Genomic DNA, 24189 nt, shown 5'->3' on the forward strand with positions numbered 1-24189 from the left:
CCCTAAGTTTACCATTTCCACGTGCTGAACACAAATGTGTATCCAGAATGAGATTTTCACTCTGCAGCGGAGCGTGCGCTGATATGAAACTTCCTGGCAGATTAAAACTGTGTGCCCGACCGAGACTCGAACTCGGGACCTTTGCCTTTCGCGGGCAAGTGCTCTACCAACTGAGCTACCGAAGCACGACTCACGCCCGGTACTCACAGCTTTACTTCTGCCAGTACCTCGTCTCCTACCTTCCAAACTTTACAGAAGCTCTCCTGCGAACCTTGCAGAACTAGCACTCCTGAAAGAAAGGATATTGCGGAGACATGCCTTAGCCACAGCCTGGGGGATGTTTCCAGAATGAGATTTTCACTCTGCAGCGGAGTGTGCGCTGAGGTTCGCAGGAGAGCATCTGTAAAGTTTGGAAGGTAGGAGACGAGGATGTGGCAGAAGTAAAGCTGTGAGTACCGGGCGTGAGTCGTGCTTCGGTAGCTCAGTTAGTAGAGCACTTGCCCGCGAAAGGTAAAGGTCCCGAGTTCGAGTCTCGGTCGGGCACACAGTTTTAATCTGCCAGGAAGTTTCACAAATGTGTATGTTAATTCAAGTAATAAATGCTTTTGTACAGAGACTATACTGTTGTTTGTCCCGAAGTAGAGTTCCCCTATTATTCGTTGACACGGACGATATCTATTCTTCTGATGTCTAACAGTCGGCGTGGCTAGGATTTCCACACCTGTCGGGGCCTGGGTTCCCATCTTTAGATTTAATATTCCTTTTAAGAGCATTTCTTGCGTGCTAAATGGCGGAGTAGACCAAACCAAATTAGCTCCGGCTCGGTGGACTGTATGCACCACAGTTATGGTCATGAAAGTATCTTTCGTGCCTAAACAAATGTAACGTGTTAGAAGCCCGTCTAATAATACGGAATCGCAGTATCTGCATCTTATTCTTGTTCCTGACGACTTACGTCTTTGACACATGGCTTTGAACACAACATCACATTGGCTATATAAGTGAGAGTAGCGATAAATAACCACTGCACTTTCAGCCTTGGAATGTATCGTGGTGAACAATGTTCGGATTCCTCATTTTTGGAATATAATGGAACATTCGCGTGAGTCGAAGGCGCCAACTCATGTAGAACAGAATTCCAAACTGACGACGTCTTATTGGATTGCATGGAATTGAAGAAGCAGAGGATTAGCTTCGTGCTTCTAAGTGGAAAACGGACGAGAACAAAGTAATGAATGTATTGACAGTTTATAGCAGGTCTTTGTAGTATCGTGAAGGACAAAGCCATATGTAATGTGATTTGGAGGGAAAACACCCTGCCGTTTGAAAGGAAAGAAGTGATTGACGAAAGAAGGTATTTAGTGATCAACGTTGAAATTATGTTATTAGTGTAAATGAGTAATAAAACACAGGAACAGGAGAATGTAAGAAGTTTGAAAGAATTCTTATGAGAAACGGTAGAAAACGAAAGATTAAGAAAAAATTTCACGAAGAACGTGACCGTATGACTATTGTTCCAAGAAATGATCGAACGTGTGAAGACCTAAGAAAGACAAATGATTAATGATCGATGTAGGCGTATCGTGGATGAAAAAGACTTTATCGGCTTTAGAAATGAAATACCGACACTATGTTAAAAAGCTGGCGATAGAACTGAACGCAATAAAGGATAACATGAGGCAGCGGTGTGCAGAGAGAAATCGCGTCTCTTGGACCGGCGAGTTATCTATGCGTGGTCTGCAGTCCGAGCGCAGAGTTATGTGGCCAGCACCGGTCCTTAACTCTCAGAGTTGGGCCACGATGGTATATGCGTGCGCAGTTTGCTAGCGAGGCCGAACGCTGTCCAAAGTTACGAGGCACGGTTCGCCAGCGCGATCGGCCTCGGTTACTTACGCTTTGCCCCCCTTCTTGACGTGTGCGAAGCGTCAGCCTGGTGATTAGTTTCGTACTTACTGGACGCTCGCTCCACTGCAAATGCATGTATGGCACACTTTAGTAGTAAGAACAGCGCGCTGTATTGCTAACGGACAGGGGCTGTCATACTCGGTGTGGTTTCTCCGCTCCTTTCCCAGCAGCACCGCTCTAACGAAACGCCTTCTATGCAGTGTACTCGGAGTTATGAGCTCTTTTCCACAAATAATGCGCAGAACGTTACTAGTCTATTAATTAAAAACTTTCTGTGTTCTCTTTCAGTGTAAATGTAGGATAACACGTGAAGTTCTCAGCTACTGTCCCCATCGATTTGACAGGGAAAAGCATTTTACTGCCGTAAATGCTACTGTATTCTTGTACTGTGCATAATAATCAGGCGTCTGACATTTTGTCAAAATAATGGGCTTTGAGAAACATTTATCCAGTATCAGAAAACTTTTTTCTGAGTGAAGACAACTTTCTACATCTACATTACATGATTACTCTACAATTCACATTTAAATGCTTGGCAGAGGGTTCATCGAACCACAATCATACTATCTGTCTACCACACACCTAAACCTTTCTGTTAGAGCTCTGATTTCTCTTATTTTATTTTGATGATCATTACTACCTATGTAGGTTGGGCCCAACAAAATATTTTCGCATTCGGAAGAGAAAGTTGGTGACTGAAATTTCATAAATAGATCTCGCCGCGACGAAAAACGTCTTTGCTTTAATGACTTCCATCCCAACTCGCGTATCATATCTGCCACACTCTCTCCCCTATTACGTGATAATACAAAACGAGCTGCCCTTTTTTGCACCATTTTGATGTCCTCCGTCACTCCCACCTGGTAAGAATCCCACACCGCGCAGCAATATTCTAACAGAGGACGAACGAGTGCAGTGTAAGCTGTCTCTTTAGTAGACTTTTAGCATCTTCTAAGTGTCCTGCCAATTAAACGCAACCTTTGACTCGCCTTCCCCACAATATTATCTATGTGGTCTTTCCAACTGAAGTTGTTCGTAATTTTAAGACCCAGGTACTTAGTTGAATTGACAGCCTTGAGAATTGTACTATTTATGGAGTAATCGAATTCCAACGGATTTCTTTTGGAACTCATGTGGATCAGCTCACACTTTTCGTTATTTAGCGTCAACTGCCACCTGCCACACCATACAGCAATCTTTTCTAAATCGCTTTGCAACTGCTACTGGTCTTCGGATGACCTTACTAGACGGTAAATTACAGCATCATCTGCAAACAACCTAAGAGAACTGCTCAGATTGTCACCCAGATCATTTACATAGATCAGGAACAGCAGAGGTCCCAGGACGTTTCCCCGGTGAACACCTGATATCACTTCAATTTTACTCGATGATGTGCCGTCTATTACTACGAACTGCGGCCTTCCTGACAGGAAATGACGAATCCAGTCGTACAACTGAGACGATACCTCATAGGCCCGCAGTCGCTTGTGAGGAACGGTGTCAAAAGCTTTCCGGAAATCTAGAAATACGGAATCAACTTGAGATCCCCTGTCGATAGGGGCCATTACTTCGTGCGAATAAAGAGCTAGCTGCGTTGCACAAGAACGATGTTTTCTGAAACCATGCTGATTACGTATCAATAGATCGTTCCCTTCGAGGTGATGCATAATGTTTCAATAGAATATATGCTCCAAAACCCTACTGCAGACCGATTTCAATGATATAGGTCTGTAGTTCGATGGATTACTCCTACTACCCTTCTTAAACACTGGTGCCACCTGCGCAATTTTCGAATGCCTTTAACTTGTGCACCGAAACTGGAAGCTTACCTTCGCGCCAGTTGTAAGTTTTCGGTCGTGATGGGAGCCGAGCGTCTCCCTGCTGAAGCTAGCTTTCCGGCTCGCTCGACCATTGCGAAACGTGCGTCCAATCGAAGTGGTTATAACGCAGCAACGAAAGCCCATGTGCGTTCTCTGTTTAAACAGATTATATTCATCTACAACTGTGCGGTCCGATTTTCATCCATAACCGAGAAGATAGCGAAAATTCCATTCTTCAACTGGACAGAGTATCACTACATCGGTAAGTGCGTCACAGAGCACTTCTCAACGGTGAGGAGCCCAAATTATGGATGGGCCGGAAGGCGCCTACAAATCATCACTGATTTTCAAGGCCGCTTGATCGGACGGTATGTGATTTTTCTCTGGTTTGTGCGAGACTCTGTCCACTTGTCTTCTCTTGCAACAGCTGTGGGTGATTTATAGAGCCGCGTAACAACAGCAGTGGAAGCAGTAACGCGAAACATACTGCAAAGGTTTGAGGCGAGTCCGACTGTGTTCTGTATGTTAGTCGTGATTCCGGTGTAGGACACACTGAACATTTACGAACCGGAAGTGTAAACTTCTATCCTAAACGTAATTGCAAAAGTACCCTAAGATTTCGCGTGCATACATGTAGAAGATGTATAATTGTAAGGTCGCTTGGATCTTTCGAAAACAAAGACTTTGTTGTCTTATGCCTAGGTTAACATTTGCCCCAAGTTTTATCACTACTGGTGTAGAAGATATAGTCTTCCGAAATCGGGTGAATCTTCTTGACAGACCCTGTACGTCAGCTGATTCTAGGAGAATTAACATTTAGTATAGTAATATATTGAAGTTATAACGCTGTTTTCAAAACAGTTCGACAAGATCTCGATGGACTGGTTCTCTCGATACACTATCGATATGTTAGCTCTGCTGCCGATGGCATGCTATACGACAATACTCGTATTTTAAATTGTAACCTGTTTTAATTTTCTAAAAAATTTAATTTTACGTTTACTAGAAAATAAGTAGTATACAGATAATCCCTCCACGTTTCTGAACGAAATGGTTCTAAAGAGTGTCCAGATTCTTGTCAGACACATTATAAATGTGATTACATGTTTATGACATTAATATTCTGTGTTCGATTGCAGTTAATTCTCACAATAAAAGGCTTTCATGAGATCCTGCTGTGTTACGAAACTATAGAGGTAATAAATAGTCTTCGAAGTGTGTATCATGCTTAGACATGATTTTCCCGACCCCTATAACGCGACCCAGTCGTACTGAGCTCTTGCATATTTTAAAACTTCGCTTTTGATCCCGATTATGGGTCATTTGAAGAGGACAACGTGGATTAACTCCAGAACAACAATATATACGAGGGCTACGTACTAACGTAAAAATTCTTAACTAACTTATAAAATACTGTCGCGTAAATCTACATTTGCTTAGTTTTACTGTTGACTTACCACTGCGGACGTAGAAGCACAGAAAATGTTTACAGTAACGTATACATTATTCCACTTCAGACTATTGTCGTAATTAATGTACAACATTTTGAAACTAAGCAATGGAAATACATTTTTTTCCATTGTGTCATCAGCTAATCAGTTTTATTAAGACACTGTACTACAGTGTGGGCAATTAAACGACACACACGATATCTATTTTAAGGACTTGTACAAATAATACAAACTGTGTCAGCGATCAAGTTCATATTATTTACCACCTTAGAACAACTGCAAAATTTCAGTCATCTCCTTCCTATGTCGATTAATTTTTGTGTTACCGTCGTGATAATTTCCACATTCGTTTTTAAACTTGCTAGGGTCTATGCTCCTACTTCATACCACTCGCAGCAATGTTTTTTTGAGGTGTCATTGACATACACCTCTTTCTAATGCTTTGTTGCGGTTAGGTCCAACGAAAAGTTTTGCGCAACTCTCCACCTTCACTATTGTTGGAGGAGTTTTCGGGCGCCCAACAGCTAGGTCATCAGCGCTGTTCTGTCCGTACAAGGGCCTTTCCCTCGGCATCACTACTGCAAACTACGTCGTTTTCAAGCTGCTTACTGCAGCCAGGCCTTCGTCGCGATGTGCTCGATATGCTCTCCACATTTCCGCCTCATTATCAAACCAACGATTCCTCGATGCGTCAGGACGCGTCCTGTCAGTAGACACATTTCAGTCAGGTCGTGCTATATACACTCCTGGAAATGGAAAAAGAACACATTGACACCGGTGTGTCAGACCCACCATACTTGCTCCGGACACTGCGAGAGGGCTGTACAAGCAATGATCACACGCACGGCACAGCGAACACACCAGGAACCGCGGTGTTGGCCGTCGAATGGCGCTAGCTGCGCAGCATTTGTGCACCGCCGCCGTCAGTGTCAGCCAGTTTGCCGTGGCATACGGAGCTCCATCGCAGTCTTTAACACTGGTAGCATGCCGCGACAGCGTGGACGTGAACCGTATGTGCAGTTGACGGACTTTGAGCGAGGGCGTATAGTGGGCATGCGGGAGGCCGAGTGGACGTACCGCCAAATTGCTCAACACGTGGGGCGTGAGGTCTCCACAGTACATCGATGTTGTCGCCAGTGGTCGGCGGAAGGTGCACGTGCCCGTCGACCTGGGACCGGACCGCAGCGACGCACGGATGCACGCCAAGACCGTAGGATCCTACGCAGTGCCGTAGGGGACCGCACCGCCACTTCCCAGCAAATTAGGGAGACTGTTGCTCCTGGGGTATCGGCGAGGACCATTCGAAACCGTCTCCATGAAGCTGGGCTACGGTCCCGCACACCGTTAGGCCGTCTTCCGCTCACGCCCCAACATCGTGCAGCCCGCCTCCAGTGGTGTCGCGACAGGCGTGAATGGAGGGACGAATGGAGACGTGTCGTCTTCAGCGATGAGAGTCGCTTCTGCCTTGGTGCCAATGATGGTCATTGCGTGTTTGGCGCCGTGCAGGTGTGCGCCACAATCAGGACTGCATACGACCGAGGCACACAGGGCCAACACCCGGCATCATGGTGTGGGGAGCGATCTCCTACACTGGCCGTACACCACTGGTGATCGTCGAGGGGACACTGAATAGTGCACGGTACATCCAAACCGTCATCGAACCCATCGTTCTACCATTCCTACACCGGCAAGGGAACTTGCTGTTCCAACAGGACAATGCACGTCCGCATGTATCCCGTGCCACCCAACGTGCTCTAGAAGGTGTACGTCAACTACCCTGCCCAGCAAGATCTCCGGATCTGTCCCCCATTGAGCATGTTTGGGACTGGATGAAGCGTCGTCTCACGCGGTCTGCACGTCCAGCACGAACGCTGGTCCAACTGAGGCGCCAGGTGGAAATGGCATGGCAAGCCGTTTCACAGGACTACATCCAGCATCTCTACGATCGTCTCCATGGGAGAATAGCAGCCTGCATTGCTGCGAAAGGTGGATATACACTGTACTAGTGCCGACATTGTGCATGCTCTGTTGCCTGTGTCTATGTGCCTGTGGTTCTGTCAGTGTGATCATGTGATGTATCTGACCCCAGGAATGTGTCAATAAAGTTTCCCCTTCCTGGGACAATGAATTCACGGTGTTCTTATTTCAGTTACCAGGAGTGTATATCTTTTTTCTCTTAATTCAGTAAATATTAGGTAGCCGATTTACACATATAATTTCCAGCGTTCATCTGTAGTGCCAGGTAAAGTAAATGCACAAAAGGGAGAAATATTGACTGTTTCCCTCATCTTATGCGCGACTGATTCAGAGCGTCTTTTGGCGGTAGAGTTGCGAAAGCTAGACGTTACTGTCCAGTTTACGCAGCCCCGACTGGATCCGATTTTTGTATAGTCATCAGGTGAACAGCAATAATAATAAAATAATAAAAGTAATGATGAAGAATCTAAGGCATAAGTAAAATCGTAAGACCTCTACAGATTGGAAGCACTTATTTTATCTCTCTGCAAGCTGCCATGAGAAGAATTCGAAAAGATTTTTGAAAGGAGAGTCTTGTAAAAAATATTATGTCCAATCAAAAATAAAAACGGCAATTGGCAGTTGAGGCCAAATGATTAAATGCACTTGTTCTGCACTAAAATAACAGATGGAATCATTATGAGCATCTGGAGCAAATGAAGTGAGACACATTAAGAAAGAAGATCCACACATTCTTCCAGAACAGCAAACCAGGCAAGGAAAATGGGCCGGGAGGCAAAACAAAGAAGATTTAAGAGAAATGCAGATTATGCAGGAGACTTTGCTGAAGACGGACAAACTGAGATCAGCTGTCTAGAAATTCAAAGGTTTTGAAAATGCAGAAAGAAAAACAAATGGTTCAAATGGCTCTGAGCACTATAGGACTTAACATCTGAGGTCATCAGTCCCCTAGAACTTAGAACTACTTAAACATAACTAACCTAAGGACATCACACACATCCATTCCCGAGGCCGGATTCGAAGCTGCGACCGTAGCGGTCACGCGGTTCCAGACTGAAGCGCCTACAACCGCTCGGCCACACTGGCCGACAAAACAAAAACAACTGCAGTCAAACGATCATATGAAAGGAAGAGAGCTCATTCTCATAAAATGAAAGATTTTTCGAGAAGGACGAAGAAGAAGAGAAACAAATAGTTATCATGAAGTGGTTTAAAATAGTAAAAAAATAATTGTAAGAAACCTACGATTACCAAAAATAAATCCCAGTATTCAACTGGTCAATTAGTTAGGACGAGGAGTGGAAGATTGTTTCGATTGTATCTGGTGAATCGTTACCCAACGTTATTTACAAAGCGAACAATGAACAAGAATTTTCAATAATTGATAAACGTAAACACTTCAGAATTGAGTTCATAAAAACGTATAAACGAAACATGAACTATCTTGGAATAGTTGGTACTGAATAATGTATGCCAAATTTTAAGTTCAGCAACACTTGAGGTGGCGACGAAATTAACTGGCGCCAGAAACGATTTTTAAAGATCAGCAGAAACCCAGAAATTAAGATAGGGCAAAATGAATTATAAAGCAGCATAGCGCAAATGACGGCTAGTATCGGATACTCTATAAACCACCGTAGCAAGTCATAAGCAGTGGGCCGAACACACTGTCCATGCCAGGAACTGATCGCGTGCCCGACCACAGGCAGAGGCACACAGCACGGCCCACTCGTCCGCTGCCAGGCCAGATCCAGAGATCCTTCCACCATTGAGCCAGAAGACAGAACCCTCCTCTCCCCAGCGCAGCAATGACCAGACCTCAAGGAAGATGGAGCTTCCTGCCCTCTTCACAAGCCGCAAACTCCGCGTAACTGGACGAACAGTACAGTAGACGGCTTAAATTCGTCACGCTGTCACTGATAATGATTGTGCAGAATAACTGTAAAACAATAATAATAATAATAATAATAATACTAATAATAATAGTAATATTAACATTACCCCAAGTGGTCAACCCACTCGCCCTGTGGCGACAACTACGCTATCGGATACTGCGGAGCTTGGGCTCATGCGACTGAGAAAATCGGAGTGCCTTGTGATTTACCAGCCGTTTTAGCGAATGACGCGCGGGCTGTCGAGCACGTTTTACTTTCTATTCGCTGAAGCAATATGGCGAAGGCCATTTAATTTTTAATTTTGGACCTCCATTTCTGTATGGTGTTCATTTTAGCCATTTTTTCGAGTGTCTGTTTTAGTTGTCCCCTATTCTGTCCATTGGGACTGACGTATAGTCGTTTAACTCTTCTCTGTGTTTGTGTTCTATAGGTTTGACTTGAGCGTGTATGACCCCAGTTGTTTTTTGCGCCCTAAAGCAAACAAACAAAAGAAGAACGAAAACCTCACACATATATTGGCACTTTTAACATCCAAACACTTATTCAGACTGAAGCTTACTACAGAACTCAGCAGACAGAAACTCCAAGTGCATGCACTTCAAGAGACTAGATTCACCGATTCGGAAACAATTACCGTATCTTCAAAAGCAAAACAGAGAATAAAATACGCAAATGGGCTGCGTTTGTGGTGTGGCCTTTATTGTGAACAGTACATCCTTGACTCTTTCACAGATGTAAATAAAATCAACAACAGACTAATGACCATGCGAATTAAGCACACCAAGAAAAAATGTACAGTTACTAATGTTAATGCACCTACTAACACTGGCAACAAAAAAACACCTGTGAAAACAGAAAATTTTTTGGAAAAACTTGAAATTGAAATGCCCAAAATTCCGGAGGAGGACGTAAAATTCCTTCTCGGTGATTTCAACGCACAAACTGGCAAAGAGAGGAAATACAAAAAAAAAAAGAAAAAAAAACAGTGGGCAATTACCGTGCGCACAAATTCACAAACAAGTATGGCTGTAGGCTCTCATCATCTTGTGCCAACAAAACTACCTAAAAATCATGTCAGCATCACTTCGAAAGAACCCCAAGAAGTAAAAAACGCCACGATACCCGATCCTTCAGCTAGGTGAATTTGAAATAGACCATGTTTCGATATCCTTTGATGTCCAAAAACAGATACGCGACATTCAAGTCCGTAGAGGGGCAAATATAGATTCTGACCAGTGTTTTACCACGGTAAAAAGCAAATTCACACCGAAAAGGAAATGCTGTAAAAGAACACCACTATTTCACAAAATTTACTTGAAAAAATCCGAGAATAAAAAATTACAGAAGTCTGAGAAATACAACCTACAAACAACTGGAGAGATATCCAAACTAAAATTATACAGAAAGGAAGAGAACAGATCCCATTAAAGAAAAAACGTCAAGCACCCGTGCTGGAATTCAGATTGTCATAATACAATAGAAGAGAGACAATCAGCCTTCTTAAACTACATTTGAGATAAATCAGAGACCACAGAAGAGAAATTTTTCAAAGTCAGAAAACAAACAGATAAAATACTTAGACAAACAAAAAGAAAATATCTTCATGAACAACTAAACTTGATTGAAGAAGACTTTAGGAACCACAAATCACACGACTTTTACAAATCGTTTGCAAATCAAATCAAAGGATACACTCTACGTAACCTCTGTTTCATAAAACAAAATGGAAGCTTGGTACTAATTAACACAGAAAACTGCCAAAAATTGGCCAAATATTTCTCACAACTTCGAAACTGCTCACAACCAAGTACGAGATTCCCCAGATTACAACCAGAACTCACGAATTGAACGTCAGTATCGCCAACTCGAGAAGAAATTTTTAGTCACAATAAACAGCTCAAAAGTAATAATTAATCGGGAGAAGATGGAACTGTAGCTGAACTAGTGAAGAACCTTGGTCCAAATTCCTTAAAAGAGATCAAATCGTTCAAATGGCTCTGACAACTATGGGACTTAACATCAGAGGTCATCAGTCCCCCAGAACTTAGAACTACTTAAACCTAACTAACCTAAGGACATCACACACATCAATGCCCGAAGCAGGATTCAAACCTGCCACCGTAGCGGTCGCTCGGTTCCAAACTGAAGCTCCTAGAACCTCTCGGCCACACCGGCCGGCTTAAAAGAGATCACTGAAATCATCCAAGAAATTTGGCAGACAGAAAACCTGCAAAGGACAGGAAATGAGCACTAATTCAACCAGTGCAGAAAAAGGGAGAGGAATCAGACATAAACAATTACAGAGGCATTTCACTTTTGTTGGTCACTTATAAAATGTTATCCGCATGTCTTCTGAAGAAAACACAAGAACAGCTTAAACAAGCAATTTCAGAGTACCGAGCAGGTTTCGACTTAATAGATCATGCGCAGAGTAGATCTTTAATCTCAAAATTATCTTAATAATTAAAGCAATCAGGTCGAAATCAATAGTCTGCACATTTGTTGATTTTACAAAAGCATACGATTCTACAGATAGACAATCTCTATGCAGTATTCTAGAACAACGAGAACTAGTCAGCAAAACTCGAAAACTGATCGAACAAACACTGTGAGAAACGAAATAAAAAATCATAGATGAAATTTAGGAACCATCCTTAGTTAAAACAGGAATAAGACAAGCAGATGAGATCTCGCTACTATTATTCAACATAGCTTTAGACAAAGTAAAGAAAGAATGTGAAATGGAAGTAAGAATACAGAACTTTTGGAAACCACTCGAACTAGGAAGAGGTCGAGGAAAATTGAACGTTCCATACTTAGCGTTTGCAGGTGACTTGGCGATTCTAACCGACAGTGAAAAAACAGCAGTAAAACAAATCGAGATCCTCAAAAAATGTGCAGAGAAGGTTAACCTGCAAATCACATTTGAGAAGGCTGAATTCATGTGTTCCCAGTCAGATATTCCGAAACGTACAAGAAATTATGGTGAAATCAACAGAGTCAAACACTTTGAGTATCTTAGTGAAATTATTGAGCGAACAGGACTTGAAAAAATAGCAAGAAAAAACAAATTGCAGAAAATGAAGAAAGCATCCAGACTTGTTTCAGATTTGTAGACCAAAAAAATACCCGTCAAAATGCTCTAAAATCAGACACTACAACAGAGTAATCAAACCGACAGTCACATATGCAAGCGAAACACTCTCATTTAATCGAAAACTACATTTACAAGAAATTAAGAAAGTAGTGAGAATGATTATTAGAAATTTTCTGGGACCACGATACACATAAGTTGGATACAGACTGCAAACCATCTAGACAACTGAAAAAGCACCAACTATGAAAACTGACAACAGAGAGAGACGAATGAAGTTCTATGGACACCTATAACGATTACCTGGAAACAGACTAAGTAAACGTCTGTTGGACTATGTGACGTCCCTTAAAGCATCGCTATCTTGGGTAACTGAAGTTAAGAAGGATTTGACAAAAGCAAAAATTGATGTAACTAACACATCAGACAGGGATACAGTCAGAAGCAAAACTGATAAGTGGAAGTTTATTCCAGATATGGAACCAAAGCCATACTGAACAAAGTGGACTGGAGAAAGAAAGAAGGCCTTTGGGGAGAAAATGAAAAAAAAATATTTGGAAAAGAAGAAGAACCCTACGAAAGAATGGAAATCATCTGCTTATCGTTCTTCAATAGGGACATTCGCTAATAATAATGATAGTAATTCGTCGCATGGGCGATCACCTCAGCGTGGTTGGGAGGTTTGTGCACTTCAGTGATTCACTGAGTTACGCTGGCGGTAGCAGTACTCGTGGTAAGGTCAGCCTGGTGTGTTGGTGAGATAACAGACAAAGTGCAGTCCCTCTTGGGGGCTCTTTTCGTGGAAACGTGTGGGTGACAACCACTTGGGCCCTCAGCTAAGTCCGAAGTTACTTCCACTTGCTTCCGTCAGTCCCCTGTTTTATTCTTTTCTACAGTCTCCATCGCCACATTCTTATTTTTTTTTGACTAGAACAATATTCGGTTTCGATAACTGAGGGTGTCTCATTTTCCTTTTCTACTCCAATGCTCAAAGTTTGGCAAAGCATCCTGGAGTCTACATAGTATGCCAATTCTTGCTCAGCATCAAAACTGAAAAATGTCGTCAAAAATTGGAAGCAGATCAGTTCTGCCAACAAACCCGACTCCCACGCCCAGGAAAACGTGAATCGTTTGACGTCTAGGTACAGCATAGAGTGGATGTACGTTGCGTTTCCAACAGGACGGCCTGAATGGCAAGTTTTGTGGCAGATATAAATAACCAGAAAACATCGGCTGAGAGACATAATCTTCGTCCTCCTAGAAAGAGGGTTGAGCGGATGTCTGCTGCTCAACTCCCAAAAAATATACACTACTCCTAATAGTCCCCAAGGGGCCTTGAAAACAGGATACTTTCAGAGGTAAATGATTAAGCTATGAAAAAGGACGGAAGGATACGTCAATGTAAAAATCTGAAATGTAATTGGAATTCGCCAAAGAGGTAGAACTAACAAATATACTAATAGACACGAATATCGATGCTGCAGCAATCACACAAACGATAATGGAAATGAGAGATTAAAATATGTAGGAGATTATATTATGTTCTATAGTTGACTTGAACAGAATGTAAAACGAAGCGAAGACGCAGAGATCAAAAATTTCACATACGTACGTGAAAGAATAATCACTGTCAGAACATCTATGAAGAACTACAGAAGACTCTGAATGATTATAGTGCTACTGATCATATTACTACACTGACTCTGTTTAATGACAGAATAGGGAATATCTCAGTGAAAAACATTATAGGAGCTTTCGGAGAACTTATGTGTACTGACATTGGACAAATACCAAGAGATTTTACCTCTTACAGGATTCTAAAACAATAAACTCACTTTTTAAGAAAAGAAATAAAAATAAGTACAGATGGATCAGTGGACGTCCACCTAACAAGGAAAGTACGGCATACGAGACTTCATAGAGGAAAATATGTAGGATAACATTATTTTTCAATTATCTCCGGAATAGAATTGGAAGGAACTGACAAAATTCATAACTAACAGAAAAGATCAAAGAGTTTTAAAGTATACTTGCTTCAAGAGGACAGCATCAAACCTCTTTACCGAAGCAGATTGACTAAAGAACTGTCAAACTTACCATCTAAAGATAATACAGATAAAGAAAGGCGAAATCTACAGAATGTGTAATATGGACTAACAGTATGGGTTAACGAACACTTCGCTCTCATTTAAGTATATGGTCGAGAGAGTCAGCCTTCAGGAATTGTGAAACGAACCCTCTCGTCCTGTACCTGGTGCCACAATGGGTGCAGGTTCATCTCGAGATGGGGATACTCACAGACGTCTATTGTCTATTGAGTCCTAAGTGATGTAGTGTACGAGTGAGACGGACGGGAATCTACGTCATAGGGAAACCAGTAGATGCTGTTTGTGGCCAAGGAGACATAGCAGTCTTAAATATAGCGGACCTAATATCGGCCATAAAGGGAAACATTTATGGATACTATTAAATTCTGTAGTAATGCAGAGAATGAAACCACAGTAATTCCAAACTACCTCTCTCTTTCCAAGATTTTATCCATTCTGGCGGGATCTGCTGCTGTGGTTAACCGGATTTTCCATGTTGATTGTACGGGGTGGCCAGATGCCTTTCTTGTCGCCACCCTGTACCCTCCCAGGACGAAATGTGTGTACCCCGACTGTCTGCGTCTAGCGTAATCTATCGAATAGTGGGAACGTGTTTCAAATGTCTGCAAGTCATGCAACAGAGGCGGAACGTGGGGACCAGCCCAGTATTCACCTAGCGTGATGTGGAAAACCGCCTAAAAACCACATACAGGCTGGCCGGCACACTGGCCCTCGACGTTAGTCAAAAATGGTTCAAATGATTCTGAGCACTATGGGATTTAACTGCTGTGGTCATCAGTCCCCTAGAACGTAGAACTACTTAAACCTAACTAACCTAAGGACATCACACTCATACATGCCCGAGGTAGGATTCGAACCTGCGACTGTAGCGGTCACGCGGTTCCAGACTGTAGCGCCTAGAACCGCACGGCCACTCCGGCCGGCCGTAGTTAGTCGATCTGGGGCCGGCTCGCCTACCGGAGCGCGTAAACGCTCTCTGCTACCCTGGGGGATATTAATTTTAACCTACCATCCTTCATAAATTATCGTGGTGATCCCAATGAAACTTGAATATTGAACATATCTATAACAGTTTAGTATTTACTGTTAAGGTGAAATTCACAACTTTTGTAACAAAGAACTGAATGCTAAAATCTGAACGCTACGGTCGATCTTAACGAGCGACATTTCATATAGAAGGGCATCATTAGAAATACAAATGTTGTAAATATCAACTCTGTAACTTCATTTGTTTAAAAGGTATGGTAAATTTAAAGTATCAGTATATACAATAAATCATCAGATTATCATTTCCTCCTCACAAAACACACTGAATGATGACAGAATGACACCTTATTGAATCATTGGGTTATAGAATATTTGTTGTAAATTTTAGTGCATAATAGTTACTGCCTTCCTTTATTTATTTATGAGAAAGCACTTTGGTGCAAGGCTACTGGCCGTGATATTCAAAGCTAAGGAGGAAATGGTATTGGTTTTACGTAAAAGAATTTAACGTTTATTATGAAATGGATATTATTGTTACTTTATTTTGAACGTGAAAGTGTTCAAGCATTTATTATTTAAATATGTTAGAATGAAAAATATTGCAGAATAAGCTGCAGCCAATCAGATGGACGGCTTCAGGAAAGGGTACTGCACCAGTCAGTTGAGCGAGGATATTCGGCGCTCGGGAAACGTGGCCGGGGACGGGCAGAGGGGCAGTGCTGATGCAGACGCGAAAGCGAGCAGTTCGGCTGGAGACACCAAAGGGTACAGTTCTGATTGAGACGCGAAAGCGGACAGTCAGTCTTTAGGCAGCTGTGAAGTGAAACTACTTAGAAAATTTCGTGTTGTGTGGTCTCGCGGGACTTAGTCTCTGAGCGGTGAGCAGCCGCGCGCCCGGTGTGAACTCTAACTTTTCGCGTAGATAACTTGTATTTCACGATCAGACTGTGAATGATCGAACAGTGTCAAATGTATATGAGCTCGAGTGCAACAGTAACTCTAAGTACGACCACTTTCACTATTAGTTTCGCTTTCTGAATAAACATTATTCTAACTAAATCGCAATTGTGTGGCCTACATCATTTGTGGGTCATTAATGTAGTTCCTGATATTATTATTACTGTTATTATATGTTATATTAACTTTGTATTTCGCATACTCTCCATCAGCGAGACCATTTGACCAAAGGGTCACAAGTGTCTAATTTACGGCGTGTAATGCGACACGTGCAGTTCAGCCCCTAGACGAGTTTGAGCCAAGCCATTTCGATGAACGGGGAACTGCATGTGAGCTCGAACATCTTTGAGATGTTAGCTCGCAGCAGAAACTCTGGGTAAAAATAAGAGTGTAAAAATCGTGAAAATTTGGAATGCGGATTAAAGAAAAATGGTATTAATAATATTATTTAAACAATAAAACAGGTGAGAACAATCAGTATTACGCATATGATGAGAAAATAAATATTGCAAAATTCGTACCAGGGAGCGCACCCGAGGAACATTACAATAAATGTAATTCATCAGACATTCCCGGCCATCAGTTGACGTCTTGAGGTGTCGGGTATTCTGCCGAATATTAGCGTCGTTCCTGCACAATATTTCGACAACATGACTCGTTATCATCTTCAGGTGCTACCTGAGACTACCCATCACGTGGAAAGAGTCCATTATTTATACCTATTATCTTCTCTCTGTATCGTCGGTGCTTGGCGTTCCGTATGCCGTTCACTGCCTCTAGCAGAGGCCTCTTCGGTCCGGTTTGCCTGTCTGCGCGCTGGGGTTCCGTTATGGGTCCCGTGCGGCCCCAGGTGTTCCATCTTCGGTACGCATCTGCTTGAAACATTCTTGCTCGCCGAGCCGAGCGCCGGCGCTTCATTTTCAGTCCAGTGCTCCCGTGAGCCCACTGGCGTCCGTTTTGTGTCCAGTGCGGTTTCAAGTGTTACCATTAGTTTTCGCCCACACTAGAAGTGTCCTGTGACGTTCTATCTTCGGTCCTCTGCTCCTGGTACTGTTCATGCCCTCAGTTCTTCTTTGTGTGGAGTCCTGCTGCTGTCCCCATTGCGTTTTCAGCACCTCAAGTGCACCATCCCACGCTGTACTGCGTTTGTCCTCAGTGTCCCAATTCACGAGTTTTTCAATCGTCTTTACCTCTATACATGCTATTGTAACACTGTCCCAGAATCTGAGGATCTGTGCCAGAATCCTTGTTCGACATAGTTCATGGAATGTCTGAGTTAAGGACAGCGTTCAACAATGCCTGATTTAGTTGCATGTCCTTATCGGGTGTGCTTCTGATGTCCTTTGCATCTGAGGTCCATCGTTTAGTCAATGTACGAGATGCCACACTGCCAAGGTGGGACATGTGAAAGATGACCTGGGACTACGAAAGCCAAATGAGAATATGTGGGACCGCACTAGACCGAAAAGGGAACCCAAGTGCGCTGGCAGGCCCACCATACGTAAGAGGAACCCTTAAGGACGGTGCTAGAAGTAGCGGACTGCAAAGGTACGCCTAGAACCTAGCAGGGAAGGGGAGGACAGTAGGTATAAATAGTGGACCGGTTCCTCCAGACAGGTAGTACCATGTTGCACCTGATGGAGATAACGAGTCACTTTGTCATGCAATAATGATGCCAACATCTGGCATAATGCACGTCAAGATCTCAACGTTGGAATAGACTTCTATCTAATCTCGAGACTTATGTTCACAGTGGACAACAAATGGCATATAAGGTTTTGAAAAATTGAAGCACAACGGAGAAAGAGAAGAGAGAAGTAAACTATATCGAATAACAAATAGGTACATCATTAGAAAGGATTATGGTAAGAGAATACAATACCCGAAAGTGAAATCGAATCAATGGAAGAGATAGGATTAGATGAAATGCGGTATGATAAAATGAGATCTGCCTTAACATCACTTAAGAACAGAACGTGACAGGAAGAGATGGTTTTAATGCTGTATTGTTAAAGCACGAGGGAACGATGCTTCACCTACTAACGTTGCAGCTCCTAAACAAATGTCGGAAGAACAATAGAATCCTCAAACAGCGGAAGACTGCTATAGTGAAATCAGTTTTTAACTGCCGGGGAGTAACTTCACTGAAGTCAATATACAAGATATACGCTAACACAAAAGTTAAAAACATAATGGGAGAAGTATTGAGTATGGAAGAAATGAGTTTTAGGAAAGGTCGCTCCAAAATAGATGCAACTTTTAAATTACAGCAAATAATACAAAAGTACAGATACTGTGAGAAAGACTGGTTGTTGAAAAGCTTTTGGCATCGTCAGTAAAGAGAAATTGTGAAAGATAATGACGAATTGCGGATATCTAAAACGTCTAATAAATGGGATACAAAGTTTATATCGGGAGATGACTATCTCTCTAGAGCTCAACGGAAAAATGACTAATGTTGGTACGTGGAACAGTTAACAGAAAAAAATAAAACTACTAAAAATGCTAAAATTAAAATCTACAAAACGGTTCCAGTCTCCACGATGCTCTGTGGAAGCGCACTATGTAATTACCAGAAAGCAAGAACGCCCTATTCAGGCACTCGAAATTCTTCAGAAGAGTTAAAATTGATGGAAGACAGACTACTGAATCTCGATGTTACATAAGAACATAGGATTAGTTTAAATTATAAAAATTTAGATTATAGAGGGAATGGAACGAACATCAATAACCAGCTGTGCATAGAGACTCCCCTTAAAAGCTAGAAATTCCAAGTGGCAACGAAGAAGATATAGAGGAAGACCCCAACAAAGGTGGGTACTGAAACAGGCAATTTTGTCTAGTGCCTGAAGGGAAGAAGTAGATAATAATAATAATAATAATAATAATAATAATAATAATAAGCGCAGATGCCTATAAATATCTAGGATACAGACAAAAAATAGGAAAAGATAATACAAATATTAAAGAAGAACTAAAAGAAAAATATAGACAAAGACTAACAAAAATACTGAAAACAGAATTGACAGCAAGAAACAAGACAAAAGCTATAAATACTTATGCTATACCAATATTGACCTACTCATTTGGCGTAGTGAAATGGAGTAACACAGACCTAGAGGCGCTCAATACATTTACCCGATCACAATGCCACAAATATAGAATACATCACATACATTCAGCAACAGAAAGATTCACATTAAGCAGAAAGGAAGGAGGAAGGGGATTCATCGACATAAAAAACCTACATTATGGACAGGTAGACAATTTAAGAAAATTCTTTCTAGAACGAGCAGAAACTAGCAAAATACACAAAGCAATCACTCATATAAATACATCGGCTACACCACTGCAATTTCATAACCACTTCTACAACCATTTAGATCACATAACATCAACAGATACGAAGAAAGTAAATTGGAAAAAGAAAACACTACATGGCAAGCACCCGTATCATCTAACACAGCCACACATCGATCAAGAGGCATCCAACACATGGCTAAGAAAAGGCAATATATACTGTGAGACGGAAGGATGCATGATTGCAATACAGGAACAAACAATAAACACCAGATATTATAGCAAGCATATTATTAAAGATCCCAATACCACAACAGATAAATGCAGACTTTGCAAACAACAAATAGAAACAGTAGATCACATCACAAGTGGATGTACAATACTAGCAAATACAGAATACCCCAGAAGACATGACAATGTAGCAAAAATAATACATCAACAGCTTGCCTTACAACATAAACTTATAAAACAACACGTTCCCACATACAAGTATGCACCACAAAATGTACTGGAGAATGATGAACAGAAATTATACTTGAACAGAACCATTATAACAGATAAAACAACACCACATAACAAACCTCACATCATACTCACCAATAAAAAGAAGAAATTAACACAACTAATCGAAATATCCATACCCAATACAACAAATACACAAAAGAAAACAGGAGAAAAAATTGAAAAATACATCCTACTGGCTGAGGAAGTCAAGGACATGTGGCATCAGGATAAAGTTGACATTATACCAATTATAACTACAGGAGTCATACCACACAATATCCACCAGTACATCAATGCAATACAGCTAAATCCAAACTTATATATACAATTACAGAAATCCGTAATTATTGATACATGTTCAATTACCCGAAAGTTCCTAAATGCAATATAACATATACCGTACAGTTAAAAGGAAGTGACGCTTGATCAAGGTCCGCGTCACTTTCCATTTTTAACCAGACTTAACGTCTGAGAAAGTAAAGAAAAAAGAAAAAATAATAATAATAATAATTTCAAATGAACGAAAAGCAAATTCCACATCTTTAACTCGAAAGCTAAAATGGGACTACGATGGTGCATTAACGCCAAGACATACTTAGACAGAAAGGCTATACAACCGGTAGACTAGTAAAACCGAGACATCTTCCGAACATCTATAGTGGTACTTGGAGCTCCCCCAGACGACATAAGGACGTCTTGTCCCAAGCGGTGAGACGAAGGCCGAGCTAGATATACTGCATTAATGAAAAACATCTGGCTCAAACCCAAAATCAAAAACTTGGGAAAATTTGTCAAAACGACTGTAACCTTATGGCACTTCTTACGTATATCCATCTACATCTACACGGATACTCTGCAAATCACGCTTAAGTGCCTGGCAGAGGGTTAATCGAACCACTTTCACAATAATTCACTATTATTCCAATCTCTAACAGCGTGCGGAAAAACGAATACCTATAACTTTCCATGCGAGCTCTGATTTTCCTTATGATGATCGTTTCTCTCTATACAGATCGACGTCAACAAAATATTTTCTCATTTGGAGGAGGAATTTGGTGACTGGAATTTCGTGAGAACATTCCTCCACAACGAGAAAGGCCTTGGTTTTATTGATGTTCATCCCATATCCTGTACCATTTCAGTGACCCCTATTTCGCGTTAATAAAATAGTGCTGCCCTTCTTTGAACTTTTTCAATGTACTCCGTCAATCCTATCGGATAGGATCCCAGATAACGCAGCAGTACTCCAAAAGAGTGTGTTGTGTAGGCAATCTCTTTAGTAGATCTGTTGCATTGTCTAAGTGTTCTGGCAATAAAACGCAGCCTTTGGCTCGCCTCCCACATTACATTTTCTATGTGTTCTTCATAATGTAAGTTGTTCGTAATTGTAATTCCTAGGCATTTAGTTGAATTTACGGCCTTTTGATTTGACTGATTTACCGTGTAGCCGAAGTTTAACAGATTCCTGTTAGCATTCATGTGGATAACTCCACACTTTTCATCATTTAGGGTCAATTCCAATTTTCGCACCTTATAGATATCTTTTCTAATTCGTTTTATAATTGGTTTTAATCTTCTGATGTCTTTACTGGATGATAAACGACAGTATTGTCTGCAAACAACCTAAGGCGGCTGCTCATATTGTCTCCTAAATCGTTTATATATATAAGGAACTGCAAACGGCCTATAACACTACCTTGGAGAACGCTAGAAACGACTTCTGTTTTACTCGATGACTTTCCGTCAGCTGCTCTCTGACAGGAAGTCACGAATGCAGCCAAATAACTGAGACGATGTTCCATAAGCACGCAATTTCACTACAAGCAGCTTGTTTGGTACAGCTTCAAAAGCCTTCTGGAAATCTACTGTAGACAAATGGAGAAACTAAAACGCGTAACAACAATAAACATCGTAATTCGCTAGGCGGTGACCGGTTTCACACCTTCTCCCCGCAATGTATCCTATTTGCATACTGTATTTGCCTGCAACATACTCTTGCTGCTCTTAGTTTCCGATTCGGTCTCATTGATCGATATCTCATTTGATTTCCTCGCTGCTTACATGAGTCGTTTGGGTTAGCTTGTAGCTATGAACATAACTCGTCTCTCTGTACCTAAACTAACACTTCGCTCTTATAACTGTTTCCCTCTTTAACAATATCTTGTCTTGGTCAAGGGGACTATCGACTGGCGTCCTCTGTAATAGATCGAGGAACCAGTGGTGGAAGATGTGGGAACTCCTTGGCGAACCTTCGGTGGCCTTCTGCTTTCCACTTGCCGTTAACAGCTGTATTTTGGTCTCCAGATACCGTTTGCAGAAGCTATGTATATGGCGGCACGTGGGTCTGCGAAATTTTTAAAATCTGTCTTTCCGGTTGGAACGCTCTGCCAGGCTCTACAAAATTTCCAAAATTTATGATAAACAGGTCTGGCTGTGAGAACGGATTGACTCTGTGATGGTCTCACCCCATAAGAAAAATAATTATCAAAATTTGAACTGTGAAGTCACTCAGGATTCTAGTTAGGTAACCAAACTATTTGTTATACTTCTCAATTGGTCACAATCCTACTTTATTTACGAAATGAAAATCCAAATGTTTACGAGAAACTGCTCTGAAAATAACCTGTGTCAACAAAATTGTTTATGTACCACACGAAACTTCAAAAACATCAAAATCAATATCTGACAGAATTTAGAAGAGGTGACAAAATTACTTGAATCACATACAACACTGTTAATAATTACATGAACACTGGGGGGATTCACCATACACCTACCCGCTATTGAGTATAACCAGCATTTATCAATATTACGAGTCGAAGCAAAAAATAATGTGTAAACATTCCCCACATGTTTTTACGACTGACATATATGATTCATGCTCACGACAGGAAATGCGCCAAGGGCGAAATGGCAGCTTTTATGTCATTGGTCTGATCTCAGGCAATTATGGCGGTCGTCGTAATTTACACGCGCAGACGTATTTCGCTACAAACTACTCTTGTTGGTCACTATCACATTGCTGTACACATAACAATACATAAAGTCACATAAAATGATGCGGATGCAATAATTTTGACATGCAGGGAGAATAGTTCTAATGAGAGGAGGAAGTTTATATTTAGTGGTGTTTCAACAATGACTACCGTGTAATTATCAGTTCACTGATGGTACTTTTATTTTTGATAGCAGAAAGCAAACATAAACGGGCAAAAAATTGATATGAGTAGAGTCTGTAAGTGTACTACTTTTAAAAGAGAAAGAAAGTTTATAGATCCGGGGATAGTGTTTGGCGAAATATCTTAACTTTTCGTTGCATAATATGCGTTTGCTGGGCAGCACGACGCCGGTGGGTTACGATGTTGTGAGCGGGATACAGGCAGTTCCGCTTGTTAATCTTCTCCGGGGAAGCGCGAACACAGTTTCTGCACAGCTTTACCAGTAACCCAGTGGCGGTTAACAAACAACAAGACGCTGGTATGCGGCCGTCGTTGAGATGTCCCCTCTTGCAAAGCACATTACGTAGACAGCTTTCGTTTATACACTTTGTGCACTGTCCGTGACGCTTTCGTCCGTAACTACACAGTCCGTCACACTCATATAGTCATAGCTACAAATACACAGTTCATAGAATTGACTGCATTTTTCAAAATTAATAATATAACAAAAAGGAAATTTATAAATTTTCCACAGTTACAAAGCAAGAAACATTTTTCCATTAGCAAACGAAATATCATAATTACATCTTTACATTTAAAAACCACAGTAGTACATCATCATAATTACATATGCCGGTAGGAACACAAAAAAAAAAAAAAAGAAAATCGAACAAAATCATAGCAAAAAATTTTATATGCATAATTAGCAATGCCTTCACAACACTCAGTTCTGGTTTCCATAAACACGACTCGCACTGGCACATATTTTTTTTACTTGATGGTAGGAGATTGCACGGACTTCCAAGTTCATCCTTGGAGGAGCACTTAGACCCATTCTGCGATTGGTTTGAAAGACTGTGCTGGGTGCCTTTCTATTGTATGAAGGGAGGCTATCAAAATTTATACAGGCATTCTATTTTCGGATTCTCATTCGGATATGGATTTCATTTCACATTCTCATCCGGATGCTTACTCCGTTTCGAATTTTGCGATTGATCGCTACTTTCTTGATTTCAGCCTTCTGTCATGTTTT

The sequence above is a fragment of the Schistocerca cancellata genome, chromosome 6, assembly GCF_023864275.1.
Source record: "Schistocerca cancellata isolate TAMUIC-IGC-003103 chromosome 6, iqSchCanc2.1, whole genome shotgun sequence".
Taxonomy (NCBI): domain Eukaryota; kingdom Metazoa; phylum Arthropoda; class Insecta; order Orthoptera; family Acrididae; genus Schistocerca; species Schistocerca cancellata.